At 33.4% G+C, this 16,405-nt stretch overlaps 1 protein-coding gene across 2 annotated transcripts in view; it reads right to left on the bottom strand.

Annotated features, from left to right (window-relative positions):
- LOC128988728 (segmentation protein Runt-like) overlaps positions 1–16,405 on the bottom strand; it is an 83,700-nt gene that overhangs the window by 54,778 nt on the left and 12,517 nt on the right. The gene's annotated exons all lie outside the window — the stretch shown is intronic.

Below are 16,405 nucleotides of genomic sequence, written 5' to 3'. Positions count from 1 at the left end.
TTAATCATGTACTACCACAAAGTCTTCTTTCTACATCAATTACAATTCCATAATACCCCCACCGCAGCACACCTGCAGCCTATTTTCAATTAAATCTAATTCAATAACATTAGGTTTAACGAGTATGTAGGTTATGCTGCTACAGGGAGGGTTACGAAGTGTGATTTTAGGAAAATTAGTATAGGATAAATCAATTTGCCAAATTTGATAAAAATATATCCAAAAGGAATTAAAGAATTTTGTCAGCTGTTTCGACTGCACAAGTTAGTTCTATGAAATTAAATAGCATTAACAGGTTATACGGTTTGCCTATAGGGTGCAGCCCTATTATTTTTTTGCATTTAACACATGCATTACACAATTAGACCTCTACTTTTTTCTATGGTTCAGGGGCAGTGGTAGAGCAAAAGAACCAAACTTTCTTAAACCATGTCCTCACCCATAACTGCAATAAGCATTTTATACTTATATGCCAACCCCGTACGAAGGACGGGTACTCTGCTAGTAATAAATATAATCTTCTCCACAAAGTTAGTTCAAAATCATATAAAGTTTGTATATTTTAGTTAACTTACCGGATCAGTTGTAATTATAATTCACACAATTGATTGCGCATTTCAACGAAAAAATCGATTTTCTAACGGGCCCAAGCTAGATTAAAGAGTCAAGCATCAACTTTAATAGTTATATGTTTTATGAATTGATTTATATGAGTATGTAAATGGAACATAGTTTCTTAAGAATTTGTATTTTAGGGGTGTTTTAAACACTGCAAATCGTATTGCTTTATTTGCCAAGTATGTTTTAAACATAAGTCTTGCTTCTATGATTCGTCATACAAGTATTCTGACGTTATTCTGACTTATTCATTATCTTCAGATCTTTGTAACTACAGTATCTATCTTTTATGGTATTGAAGTTATTATTGGTATTATTATTGGGAGTGGTTGTTATCTCCCTCTGAAGAAATGTTTCAAGTAACTTTTCTTCCGTTGTAAGATCTGTGTTCCAGATTAGCATAGACAAATAGAATTAAAATTTATTTCCACTGTCTATATTAGGAACGTTGATTGCTGATTTTTGGATACTGTAAGTGTTTTTCTCTTATTATTTTAAATTGGATTGTATTACTTTTATTGCTTTAATAGTTTATATTACCAGAGGCAAAGCAAGGTCTACCTAATAGTTTGCTTGACTAATAGTTGTTATTGAAAAAGTTTTAAATTTGGTCAAATGACAAAAAACAAATAATAACAAAAATACGTCCACAAAAACCAAGTTTTAACTGTATATCGTTAAACTATGTTATTGTTAAGTTTACGCTTTACCGGCTTACCTTTTGATGGCTAACTGAGACTAATGTAGTAATTAGTAATTACAGTTGAAAACGGGAGGAGTTGATCCACCTCCAGAAACGTTGGGTAGTTTCAAACATATTAAACGTTGAAAAGTCTAAATAATAATAGTAACAGAAACCAATTTCATTTATATTCATGGTAGCATATTTAGAACTACACCACATATTGATAAAACAATATAACTACATTGAGTTACAAACGAATTTGGTTATAGTACAACTTTAAAATAGTTTGACAAACAAAGTGGTCATCCACTTCTGTAGCAAGAGCTACAAATATTTTATTTAAATTTAGTTTATTTTTACTTTTTACATAGGTACCAACATAAAACAAAACATTTGGTTATCAATTTACAATTTAATAGCAAATTAAACCTTACATTTGAAGTTTATTATTTTAATGGATTCACTCATAAAACGTTGGAACGATGAAAAGCCTGGTTGTGGTTAGCTTGATATTTTGTTCAGTATATCATTGGATTTCTTCTCCGCGTTGATGGCGAAACAATTAGCCCCAGAAGGCCCGAACCCGTAAGGTTTTTGTTTCAGAGTGTGCAGAAAATATTTTCCTCTTGCACTGTAACAGGTCAAGAATCAGTAACAGCAGTAACGCATTTTATCTCATTTGCCTTATCACACTTTGTGCCTTAATTACATTTGTTCTTCTTGTTCAAAAGTGGTATTTGAAAGATGAAATAATATTGTACTACATTCTAGCATATAAAGTGTAGTTTATTCACCCGAGAGTTGGTGGAAATGTGAGCGAAGTTGTGTCCGCGTAACTGCAGAGGCAGGTCATGAAAAGGAGATAGTTACTGCATTTCCTTGCTGTCCACAACTCAGGGTATAGAATCACGTACCAGAATGTCGTCACTGCCCTCCGATGACTACAAAATATGTTGTCACCTATAAAAGGTTAGGTAATGATTATGTAGAGAAAACAATAGGTGAGTTTCAATTGTGTTAAATGTACACCAGACTTCCAAAACGAGTCTCAGCATACGCCCAGCCTAATGGTGCGTAGGATGACGAAAATTATTTGGAAAACAAACCAATCACAATAGAGTCTGCAAACCTGGAATTTAATTTAATATTCTTCACAAATAAGTATTATGAGTATTTGAATCTTCACCCGTTAAATCGACGAAGGTATTTAAAAATATATATTATATACATGTCCTAGCTCAGTCTAAAAGTGGATAATTCGACTGCGTTCTGTTATTATTACAATCTGCTACATGTGGTCTATACAGTTGGAATGTATACTTCAGTATACAAAATCTATGACTACAGTATCCAATAGCACAAACTATACAGGGTGAATCAGACCACCCGTGCACATACTTTTACGGGAGTACATTTTCACCTAGAAAAGCGCAATAAAACAATCCCCCCCTAAATCACATACGAAGAATCCATTTAATGTATTTAGAACACGAGCCAAGCACAGGGTGTTCCAGAAATGAAGTTCACGGGTTCGAATCTCGAAATTTCCTTACGTCAATCTATATCACGTGGTACATTTTAGAAAAGTCTCGCTTAGAGCAACATGTTACTGAAAACATAGCTCAATTATCTAAATTCTTTTGACGCTTCACATTATATGCTATTTGACATATGCTTTAATTTAAGTTTTTTTTCTTATTTACCCAATTATTTACAGGGCTAACAAAATTACAGAAAAATAAAATGTCAAAATATTTTCATTTTAATAATTATTATATGTGACACATAATTGCAACGCTGTGTTCACCAGGATTACGAATTTCCAATCAGAACACAAAAATGTTTTGCGGTTTCGTAAATACAAGGTATTACGTCAATATGCAAAAAATCCCGAAAATTTACCATTTTGAAAGGAATTTTAAGTAAGACCTTTCTAAAAATGTACAATGTGGTAGCTTTACATAAGAAAATGTCAAGATCAGAACCCGTGACCTTCATTTCTGGTTCAACCTGTGCTTGGATCATGTTCGAAGTATTTTAAATGGATTATTCGTATGTGATTTAGGGGGGAATAGTTTTATTGCGCGTTTCTATGTCAAAACGTACTCCCGTAAAAGTATGTGTACGGGTTTCTGTAGACACAATCAATGGTCTATTGTCTGTGCTAATAGTCAATCACATTGATGATAATATTGGCCGTGGCCGGCTTTTCAATTGGACAGAAAAAGTAACAAACCAGATTAGTTAGATGATAATTTAAATTAGCGCCCAATACTTACTTTTGCTACACCCTGGCTGAAACCAGCCGTTGTTGAAGACAAAATCCACAGTCGCCCTGCGGAATAGGGAACCCGCGCCGAGAGAACTACTGTGATAAGCGAACACCAGCTGAGCGTCGTTCTTGGACAGCACTTTGTTCCTTACACCGTATAACAAGGCAGTGTGTGGGTCTAGAGCTAAGGGAACGCATTAGTGTGTACACTATTTTATGAGAAAAACAGGTAAATAAATAAATAAGGTCTTTATTCATGAGCAAATTTCAGTAACAATACTTTTTTTACAAATTGACTCAAGTCACGACTAAAACAAAGATTCTTAACACTGTGAAACAGAAAGAAAATTTAATCACAAATTCTTCAGGCGAGTTTTAAATGTTTTGAAGACAGTGCTTTTAGTGTACAAGGAAGTGCATTGTACTGAGCTGGCCCGAAGTAAGAATACCCCCTTCTACCAGCATCAAGAACAACCGTTGGTACAAGTCCTGTCTAGTTTTGCGCTCTCTCACGGCCGAACTCACTTTCAGTTTTTCCTTTAAATAGGCAGCAAGTATACAAACATTTCATTCTTTAGGAACAGGCATTATATACAATGCCTAAAATGAACCAGGCAAAGTATGAAAAAGTGCTAATTGTATGCCTATACTTTTCCTAGTTATTCTATAGAATAACTGTTGGAACTGTAGGCAAAGTATCAGAATAAACTTGATGAATTTTTAACTAAATTATAATTATTTGAGTAATTATTCTGTGATATGGTAACCTCGGTGGCAAAGCAGACGCTCATTGGGTGAAACGTCTGTCTTCGTCAATATTGTAAATACAACCATTGACTATTGGATCAACTTAATTTAAACGCACCTGTTACGGATTTTATTTTCCTGTCGCCGTTTTTTGATGATATATAGCGGCTTATGTAGCCTGCAAGCTGGCTAGAATAGCAAAAACCGATCAGGTGTATGTTATCGAGCTCTAACAGTTCTTCTGCAACTGCTGTGTTGAAAAAGTTACCGATAACTTCACTCAAGTCCTGTAAATATCAAAAATGTTATTCTAGTTTACACCGAATGTTATTCTAGGGATATAGAAAGTCATACTTATGCAAAAGAAAGGGATAAGGGTCGTAAACAGTGCGGATTATCAGGACCTGATGACTGTTTACAATCCATTCAGTTTGCATTGTCTCGTGTCTTGCAAGAAGAATATTGGCATTTACCAGATCATACATGGGATCCCCTCTGCAACACTGTAATCACAGATTGAAAGAGTAGACGTGTCTACTAGGCACAGTATAAATATACCTTATATTATGCTTAAGAAAACCAACCCGGTTAGTCATGATATCTAGGCATCAAATCAATATACAAACTCTCCTGTGCACAAAGGAAGCTGACAATCACGAAATTCTACAAGAATGATAGGGAAACTCACTCTCCGTAAACACGAGTTTTTTATCTTCCTGTCAATGTGAGTATGCGTTTTACTACTTGAAATTATACTATACTATTTATACTATTAATTATACCACTCGTCCTTATAGAACGGAATAAAGCATTTAATTTCATATCAAAGTCTTCATTTTAGAGTGAAAGGTATTATTCTATTTAGCTTAGAAGTAGACACCTAATTGATTACATCAATTCAGGCAATGTGTAGAGTAGATGTTGGTATTTGTACTTAAATGTTATATTGCATCAGCAAGTCAGTCTATTATACAAATGCTACCCCTTATTGATACAACAGATAATATAATAATATCATTTATGAATGTAACGTATATATTTACTGCGTAATTAGATCTTCGCCCATACATTGCTTTGGCAATCGTCTGCACCATATAATCCTGCAATTTGGGCATATGAAATGCAAAAATATTATACTTCTTCAAGAAATTTCTTAGTGCAAAAGCTGAAACATCAAAAATGTAAGATCAGTGAAATAGATAAACTACGTATTAAAATTAGAATGTTGTTTCTAACCAACTTTTGCATTAATTTATGTTTTTGATTGATTTTTAATTTATTAGAAATGTTGTGTTTTGAACAGTAGACACTGTGGATATGTTATATATTTTTCTTTACTCTATGTCGTAAGAACTTTTTACGGAAAGTAATTAATATTATTTATACCCCTAAATACCCCTAAATATTTATTTTTATATGTATATTGGGTGTTAATTTAAAGCTCTTGTCTTCTAGATGTGCTTTTTGCGAGTTTGGATGATATCTCGTAAAAGCCCTTCATAGGCTTTTAAAATTTCTGCTGAATTTGTTGTCAATCAGCTGAATTGTTTAAAGTTAACATTAGATTACATAAGCAGATGGCCATAATACATTTTGTTTACATCCATAAGAAAATGGGGTTGTCCAAGGCCACACTGTTTATTTAGTGTTTCCTTGGGTTATCTTTAGTTGGTGATGTTTCAGTGATTTCAACTAAACTATTGTAATGCCAGTTATATAAAACTAGCTGTTACCCACGGGCTTCACCCCGTTTGACTTTAAAGTATTAATACAACTATTGTTTGGTCAAGGTAAGCTGAAATAAACAAAACAGAATACAGTTATGCAAGCAAATAATCACACCTTATTTTAATAAGGTAAATGAATTGAAAGAATAAAAATAAACAAGTACTGCTGAGGTATTTTTAACATTAGATATATGGGAAGTTCCCTTTAGAAAGGAATTACGACCTTAAAGGGAAATTTATGAAACGGAAAGGTTTCTCGTAATGACGAAAATGTTAAGTATGGTTTATGGGGGTGTGACTTGTAGTTTTCTCAAACGTGCATGGGTACTTTGGGATTTATATATGGATGTTAAGAAGAAAATGACTCAGCCTACGTGGGATGCTGTGTTTTCATAGTGCGTTTCATTAACACTTTTAATGTTAGATGTAACTATTTCATACGGTAAATTTTAAGCTCCAAATTTTCTACTTCCGCCCCCTCTCCTATGCAAACGCTAGGCGTCGGCATAGCATTACAATACATATTCTCTTGAACCCCATACGGAGGACCAGAAATATGCTAGTAAATAATAAATCTCAATTCATATTAATTATCCTTACACAGGAATTTGAATCGGTTTGAAGTTTCAATAGCCATGAACAACAAGTGTGAGAAACCTAACCTATGAAGCGATATGCTTACGAATATCAATATTTAGTAATAGAGAGTAAACATAGAAACGTGGAGTTTATTTATCGAGTAATTTTAATAAGCTGAAAATTGAGTCGAAATGTTATGAAATATATAACCAATCGGTGCCTATATAAATAATCCAAGATCATACCTGTGACTAAGTTCTTGACAAAGTAGCTATCAGCATCACTGTTAATAGTGTGGATGATAAAGATAGACTCTTGTTCTTTTTTGTAGCCATTTTCTTCTTTCAGCAGCTCTTTAGCTTTTGCTAACGGACTAGTATGGTATTTGACTTGTACTTTTGGAGACATAAACAGATCGAAGGCTTCTTTTACCTTGCCAACGTATCTGGGGACCACATCGTCTTTTTGGATGGCCTCGGTTCCTTGTGGCACCCAGTGTTTGCTGTAATATTTGTAATTGTAATATTTCCTTATTTTATGCAGATTATAACTATGACGCGGTATAAATAAGTAATTTACACATTTTTGAAAAACAAATATTTATATTGTATTTGCTGGGGGCTTAACAACAAGATCAAACACATCGTGTGTGAGTTCAAAAATTTACACCATCGATGAGTATTCATAACAGCTTTCAAGTTTAAAAATTTCAAGTTTAAAATGTACAATCATAAATTTTGTTTTTAGCTTTGGTTTGCACCCGAAAACAATTTTGTTTTTAATATTCAATTTTGTTGATGATTTTCACTTCATCAATTAACTGGATGCATCTCATAAGCTAGTGATAATTACCAATTTTGTAAAGGATTTTTTTCTTGCTCTTTGATGTAAAAAGTTTCAGAAAAACACAAAGTATGGTACATATAATGTATATTTTTACCACTGTGACAAGAATATTTGAAGTGGAGCGTGCGCACCTGTTTCGGGGCATCATACTGCGCCAGGCTGCTAGTTAGTATAAGCGTTTAAACTTCTACCGCTAGTTTCCGCAACTTATTAATTTTGTTACTTTTTTACATATAATTTCTTATAGCGTGTTAACTGTTAAAGCTTAAAGAAAGACATTTTTACCACACATTGTTTATACTATAAAACAAATTGTTGTGTATAAATATTGTAATAGGTTTAATACAAGTACATGAACAAAACGATTAATTACATAATAATCTTTTGTGAAGTACAAAGTTATTTATGAAGTTATAAATCATAAACTAATTGAGAAAAAAACATGAGTATGCACAAAAAGTCATTACTTTCTTTGTTCTTTAAAAAGGGACATCAAACAATAAAATTGGTTCAGTAGTTAAAACTTACAAGGTATTTTAAAAGCCCATTTTCCCTGGAAAAAGCTCAAAAAGTATATACAAAATGTCTTTTAACTTAAACACCGGTAAACCTTTTTCAGAGCCTAAATAAACCTAAAAAAGTATGTATTATAATTTTAAAAGGATTTTTAAAATCACTGATTTAAGTAGCAGTAGCGAGTAGCGACTCCTAACGCAAAGAATGAGTAATCAAAACATACAGTAATTAGTTACAATCCTTACTCGACTAGGCGTAACTCAACATTCGATTCCAACTCTCCTTTTGGCATCCTCTCTGCCGTCGGTCGAAAGTTCTTCCAATTATAAACAGTTGCATGCGAACCCTGCAATTGAACTGAAACAAGGTTACACCTAATATGAGCTCTGTTTTAAGCTACAGACAGTTAATTTTTAGGCTCAATAGTAATTCAGTTTTTAATCTGTTGGTGGAAGTTCTGGATACGTCGTGCTACCATCTGAGCCAGAGACTCGCTACTTGCTCAATTAGAACTGCTTCATCCAAAAGAAATACAATCTAACTATCGATAAAATATTAAAAGGCATTCAGTCAAAAGCTGATTTGAATCTTCCATCAAATACGCACTATTCACAATATATACCGGGTGTCTCATAATACTCCCCCCTGGTTAATTTTTGAACGGCTGTATACTGTATATTCAAACGAGCTTCGACACACGTTGCTAGGATAATGTAATAGTATACAGTATTAGTATATGGGAAGCACTATCTCGCCCCGAAGTGGGACTTTCGTGACGAGTATTGAACGATACTTTTCATTGCGATGAAAAAAACTACTTCATCAAACTTAAAAAAAACTACTTCATCAAACCTAAAAAAACTAAAAATAAACTTCAGTTATAACTTTGTTGATGTCAGAAAGTATTGTTTATGTAGCGAAAGTAATGTTTATGTCAGGAAAAGTCAGCTGATCACTATTTGTTTTTGTTGTATGGAAATGGGCTATTTTTGAATACAGAGTGATGAAAAGTACATTTTGGTGGTATTTTGAAATTCTTAGTCTGGCCAACTAAGCATTTTACTTTTGAATGGCACCCCTATATCTGGATGTTTATACATTTCTCTTGACACATTGCTCTTCCGTATCCCAACATTAGTTATCTAGAACTGGTACTTATATTTATCTCTGCACGCTGTTACATGATGCTAATAGTAGAATATAAATTGATTTTGGATTCTACCATTATCGAATACCTACCCTCTGTACTGGTTGACTTTTGCATAAATAACCAACATTTTGGTACCTATGTCGACAGATATGCGAACAGAAAGAGCAACCCGCAAACTACTTATAACTCAATCAATTAAAAGTTTTTTGTTTTATTTCTACAAAAATTCACCCAACATGAGTTCAAATTTCCATAGCATAAACTTATATTTACCCAGAGTATATTTAACCGCAAACATTTTAGTGGGAGTTTTAAACCATACCTGTTAATTAAACCCAATTACACTGAAACCAGCTCAAAATTATAGCGTCGGCTGCTAAACTACTTTAATATTAAAACTTAAATTCTAAAAAACTGAAACCCCAAACTAAAATAATTACGGCTTCGACATCACCTTCCTTTCGAAATGATAGCGTCGATTGCTAGACTTTTTTAATATTAAAACTTAAATGCAAAAAAAAAACTGAAACCCCAAAATTAAAATAATGACTGCTTCGACATCACCTTCCTTTCGAAATAATAGCGTTGACTGCTAGACTATTTTAATATTAAAAATTAAATGCAAAAAAACTGAAACCCCAGACTAAAATAATTACGGCTTCGACATCACCTTCCTTTCGAAATAATAGCGTTGACTGCTAGACTATTTCAATATTAAAACTTAAATGCTAAGAAACTGAAACCCCAGACTAAAATAATTACGGCTTCGACATCACCTTCCTTTCGAAATAATAGCGTTGACTGCTAGACTATTTTAATATTAAAACTTAAATGCTAAAAAACTGAAACCCCAGACTAAAATAATTACGGCTTCGACATCACCTTCCTTTCGAAATAATAGCGTCGATTGCTAGACTATTTTAATATTGAAACTTAAATGCTAAAAAACTGAAACCCCAAACTAAAATAATTACTGCTTCGACATCACCTTCCTTTCGAAATGATAGCGTTGACTGTTAGACTATTTTAATATTAAAACTTAAATGCTAAAAAACTGAAACCCCAGACTAAAATAATTACGGCTTCGACATCATCTTCTTATCGAAATGATAGCGTTGACTGCTAGACTATTATAATATTAAAACTTAAATGCTAAAAAACTGAAACCCCAAACTAAAATAATTACTGCTTCGACATCACCTTCCTTTCGAAATGATCTTTCTTTCAACACAAAAAATATAAAACTCCATCAAGTTGGTGAGTCTGAATCATTAAATAAAAACCCCCTCTTACGTTTTGATATAAAATAATAAAAAATTAATATTATTTTTTTTATTTCATTTAGGTTGCCATATTGAAATGTATTAACTAAAATGGTTGCAATTTAACTAATTTTAATGCTAAGACTGTTTTAAGAGAATACTTAATTATCAGTACCATTTACTACATTTTAGAATTTATTCATTGACTTTTATATTTAACAAGGTATCTTTATCAAGGACCATTAATTCTCTGCGACACCACAAACTACGCCATGTTAATTGTAGAAAATTGTTATATTACGATTTGTAAACCAGCTTAGAAAATATTTGGTTATAAATATTTTTGAAAGTATGACTCAATATTGTTTGCAAATTCAATGTAAAACAAAATGGTAACTTAAATGACAATTGACACACTTTTGCATTTTGACCCACGCACAATGGGAATATATTTGCATCAATCGGTCAGTCTTTGGCAAATATACTTAATTCTAAATTGTTTTACTTATTTATTTATAAACATTTAATTTGCTATGAAACTTTTACTACAAGTACTCATTAATATTAACATTAAAATTAACTTATTAATATCATTAACATTAATATACTCATTAATACTATAAGTACTCACTGAGAATCAAAAGTAGAAGATTCAGTTTCATTTTTCAAGTTGTAGGCGTATCTGCTCTAAAACGTGTCGAACTATTTCTTAGGTAAGAACAAACCTAAACTAAAGTTGAGGCAAAGCTGGCAGAGCAGTTGAATGACTTGGTTCTATTTTAGATACATCATGATCGCATGGGTAGACAAGGTCGCTGTAATTAGAGCAGAAATGTACAGGTGAAACGTAATAAGAGTAGCAACACACAGTATTTTAAGTGTACAACTGGGACCGATTTACTTTTCCATTTTGATGTCCCCAGAGGCTAAAAACACTATTCGTTCAAATGTGTATATATGTATTTGATAACTTAAGTACTTTTGGTCCAATTTTGAAGAAATTTGGTTTGAAGGTGTTAGGCAGGGTAAACTTAAATGAGTTTGACAACCAGCATGATTGGGCCATGGGAACGGGGTTTTATGGGGTAAAAATGGGGGTTTCTCATAATAGACCCTGAAAACACCAAATTTCCCGATTTCTCTCAAATACATGAAATGTTAAAAACGTAATTAAAAACTATCGAAGGTAAAGCAATGTAAGCCCTGTAATTAGCCTTTATAGTCCCGGAGCTGAGGGGGGTTGAGCATGCATGAAAGTAGTACGCAATGTTATTGCTGATTATTGTAATATGGACTTTGGTGATCAAAATTACGTGTGTCGCCTATTTCAAAAGTGGTTGATAAGGTGGTGGGAGGGGGCAAACATGGCGGTTTGCGCTATGCGTTAAAACTCTGATATTTCGAAAACGGTAAAAGATAGAACATCGGTTAAAACGTCGTTGTAATTCTAAAATTGTAATTGTAAAAATGTGGACTACAATAATGGTTATTGAGTCCGAGGTCGTATCTCTATAAATAAACAAGTTATTGTATAAAATATGTAAAAATGAACTTTTCGTGTAGTTTTTTTACTGAAAGTAGAATTAATTTGTGAGTGTCGCAAAGAAGTAATATCAAATATCTTTGCTGATAGTTGTAATATGGACTGTGGTGATAAAAAATACGCATGTCGCTTACTTTTCAGGTGGTCGAGAACTTGGGGGGAGGGGGGCAAAGATGGCGGAACGCGCTATGCATCGACACGACTGTAGCTCGAGAACGGTACGAGATAGGACATCGGTTAAAACGTAGTTTTAATCCAAAAAATATGGCCAATAGAAAAGGTTATTGAGTAAAAAGTTGTATCTTAACTAATAAAATAGTTATAACAATAATAAGTTTAACAAAATCTACATTGTACAGATATTTTCTTCAAAAATCATATGAATTGTTGTTAAAAAATAGTGTAATTACTTAATTACTCGGCTAAATATTAACTAGATGCATTTTCTTATAAAAAAAAATATATTATTACGAATACATATGGTTTAAAATTTAAAACACGGCCTCCAAACACCTTGGGGTTCGTCCGAAAGGACGAAAATTACGTAGGTGACATACGTAATTTTGATCACCACAGTCCATATTACAATAATCAGCAATATCATTGCGTACTACTTTCATGCATGCTCAACCCCCCTCAGCTCCTGGACTATTACGACACTCGTATAAGTTTAAATTGTGTCGTGAAGACTATCTTCACGTGATTGTTGAGTAAAATACTTATTCACAACTCTTTTGCTATGGGAGGCCTAGTTCTGAATGTTTGTGGACCAAACTGTGAGAACACCGCTGTGCCTCTGATGATAAGTTGAAATTTCCCTTTCATATTTAATTGCCAATAATTTTCTTTGCCCAGCATTTGGATCCCCTCCAATTCAGTTGGGCTCTGTGGAGGGCAGATAAAGTTCCTTCCTTTGTTTTGAAAAGGAAATTGAAAGTTATTTTATAACCATGTGGTTGTACTTTCAAGCTTTGACTTTTATAAAATTATATAATTACCAAATCTATATATTTTACGTTTACGCTTTTATTGGACTATATCGTGTTGTTCAAGCAAAATATTTATAGGAGTGAAAGTTGTTACCTCATTACTTAGAATGATAGGTAAATTTGTGTTCATATTATTTGTATGAGAAAGTTTTAAAGTATAACTTACGTGGTGACCCGTGCGTAAATTGCGCTTTAGAGTTCATAGCATGTTTCCGATGCCAAACAAATCATGCAATACCCTATAACTAACCTAATTTAACCTAACTTAACCTAACCTAACCTAACATAACATAATATAACATAACCTAACATAACATAACATAACATAACCTAACCTAACCTAACCTAGCCTAGCCTAACCTAACCTTGCCTAGCCTAGGTTAGGTAAGGTTAGGTTAGGTTTGTCTCGTGAATCTCAGGTTTCCTAACAAGACTATGCAAATGGCTATTTCCTTATAGAGAAATTCACAAAAGATCTATAGTATCCAAATAATACAAATTATTAAACGAAAGTTCACGTTTTATAATTTAATTCTTGTAATTATAAAGTTGTCAATAGTTCCCTAATTTCAAAAATAAATAAATCATTTTAAAACTAATATATTACAATATATTCGTAGCTTTCATAGTAAATACGTAATTTTTGGGTAATGCAAGTGAATGCATTAAAATGTCAAAACACAAAAAAATATTAACACTTATTAAAAATCTCATAAACGTGTCTTGAAACTCATAACTTAACAAAACCAATTCATAATAATAATTCTAAGTCTGTGAGATAAGGAATAAATAGGTTCGACTTAAAATTCCAAACTAAAGTACCCAGCCAATGTTTCACAATATTAAACTTTCTAAAAAAAAGTCCAACTCGGATTATGTGAAATATTCAAACAATTACAACCAAAGTGTTACCTTCTGGAGAAAAGTGTAGAAATAAATTGAAATGCGAATTGGTTTGAATAATTGAGTCACTCCGCAAGCGCTAGGCTTACCACGGCGAGGGCCTCAGAATTATGGTTATGTGGGTTATGGGTGAAGCCAAGACTCCCGCCGTTTTTACAAGACTCCCGCCGTTTACATTTCCCTTTCGGATTTAACGGCTAACAACTCTCCCCGCATTGTTTTTCTTCTGTATTACTTTGTGTACATCTTTGATTTGTATTTTATAATATCGTAGTGTAGTATACTTTAAATATTTCATTCATTTGTCATGGTTATTTATATTTGAGGTTAAAATTTGTATATCTGCATCAGTGGGATTGAGATTAATCTCTCAATATGTATAGCAATAAAAGATAAAGAAAATGACAAAATACTCAATACAGTACGAGATAGTGACACAAATTTTATTACAAGAGACCTTCCTTATAATGCAATACACTTCACTAAGCGACCTAGCGTTTATTTTTATTGATTTATTTTTTATTTTTTGCTAAATATTAAAACTTTTTTAGTATAGTATTACGGTCAGTAAGTTGGAGTTTTATTTTTTTCTGAACGACTCTATATTATTATAGCTGTTACCCACGGGCTTCACCACGTTTGACTGATACATTGTAAATGATAGTTCCAAGTCATCATACATGTAGCAATTTTTAAGTTGGCACACCTCAAGTGGTTCTAAAGTTATGGGAAGTTATGTAAAAATTACATACACACTGGCAGACGGAAAACTAAGCGAGATAGGGCATATTTATATATTTATGATATTATATTTTTTTACGTAAGGAACATGCCCACGGAGTTTCGGGAGAGAGTTACGAAACACCCTAAATGTTTCATTTAGATAGGTAATAATTTTTTATGGTGTTTATCTGCACATGCAGATGTAGATTTTAAGTTTTTTTTAGTGATTTTGAATTAATAAAATTGTGTTAATGAAATAAATCAATGTAGCCCACTAGTTAAATCACACGCATGTTAAATCATGCTGTCCGGGTTTAAACTAAAATATAAGCTTTTAGGTGTCGTTGTGGTTCTGAGTTTATAGTAGTAAGCCCACTTATCCATAAAAACAAGGATTTTATAATTCGCCCTTTCATAAGAAAGTATTAAGAGCATTAAAAGGCTCTCTAGTAAAGATATTTTTCCTGAATTGGAGAAAATCTTGACTAATTGCCATACAAAATGTATTTGCTTTATTTAATTTAATCATTTATTCGCGAGCCTCTTAGCCAATCGTCTACGTAAAATCCCACAAACATCGGATCATCTGGAAACGGGACAAATTGGACGCTCGATATGCGAGAGTCCGGCAACTCTAATTGATTCCATCATCCCCTCGCTTAAGGGGTCTTTTAAATCCTCCCCAGTTGTTCAAATAATTCCGGCTTGAAGAAAGCAACCGTCTGAATAAAGAAGTCTTTCCAGACGATCAATGCAAATCCCGGCTCTTGCCAACATCTCGACGTTTGTAAACACAGCCCCAATGTAAACACAGGTCCCTCGCTGGTAATCTTTATTAGATGTTCAGTTGTTTGGTCTGTTCCGAGCTAGGGGAACTGAAAAAGTCTGGATGAAAACAATCCGATATGAAATGAGTGGGGTTGTTTACGTTGTTGGTTAATTAAACAGCCTCGTTCGCGATGATAAGTTTCAAATGAGTCAATTTCTTCCTCATGGCTTTTACCGAAAGACATGTAAATCACGGTACCGAAACTTATTTAGACTAACAGGCTTACTTCTAGACATAACGTTAAAAAATAAAATCTATTTCACATCAGTGGCTCTATTTTTCCTAAGGAAATACTTTTTGAACGTTTAAACCCCAAAAATAGTTTTTTACAATTCAACTATACAATTGCTAGCAATACGGGAGTCCCCCCCCCTGATATGTATTTTAAATGGCACTCCCGGTATCCATTGCGGTATTGCGTATTTTTATGTATTTCAAAGCCACTTATTGTAAAATATGTGTACAAATACTTGTCTTGTTGCTACCTAATGCTGATCAATTATAAATGATAATTAATTAACATCCCAATCAATAACTGTGACTGAGACAATCAACAGCACTTTGGATGGAACCGGCAACCATAATATTTGAAGAAGAGTATTTTAACCACATGGAAACCCAAAATAACAGATTTGTAGTAGGCTACATGAATAAAAAGAGGGAAATAACTTTTATTCCCACTCGTATTTTTCTGTAATACAAATCGTACATTTTCCGTTCTCTTTGTGTCAACCGGAGTTCTATAAGTTACAATCCAATTCCACACATTATGTGTAGGCCTAATCAATAGGCCAAAATCTTTCACACGCTTCATCTGAGTCGTGCAAAATATTGTGAAACCATCAAACCTTAAAAACGGGGTGAAATCCCTTTAGCCGATATTCGTCGCCGGTCAACCGGTCGCTGCCCCCGTCAACACGGCCCGACTTATCATGTTTGACGCTGTTGATTTTGTACAAGTCGACGGCGGCGCGGCTTGACGTGACGGCCCCTCGTGTTTTGAGCCCCCTCCCCCC

Source organism: Macrosteles quadrilineatus, unplaced genomic scaffold (assembly GCF_028750875.1).
Source record: "Macrosteles quadrilineatus isolate MER2022 unplaced genomic scaffold, UCM_ALF_1.0 Scaffold_3__2_contigs__length_128488019, whole genome shotgun sequence".
NCBI classification, from domain to species: domain Eukaryota; kingdom Metazoa; phylum Arthropoda; class Insecta; order Hemiptera; family Cicadellidae; genus Macrosteles; species Macrosteles quadrilineatus.
This window is presented reverse-complemented; position numbering and strand designations above follow the sequence as displayed.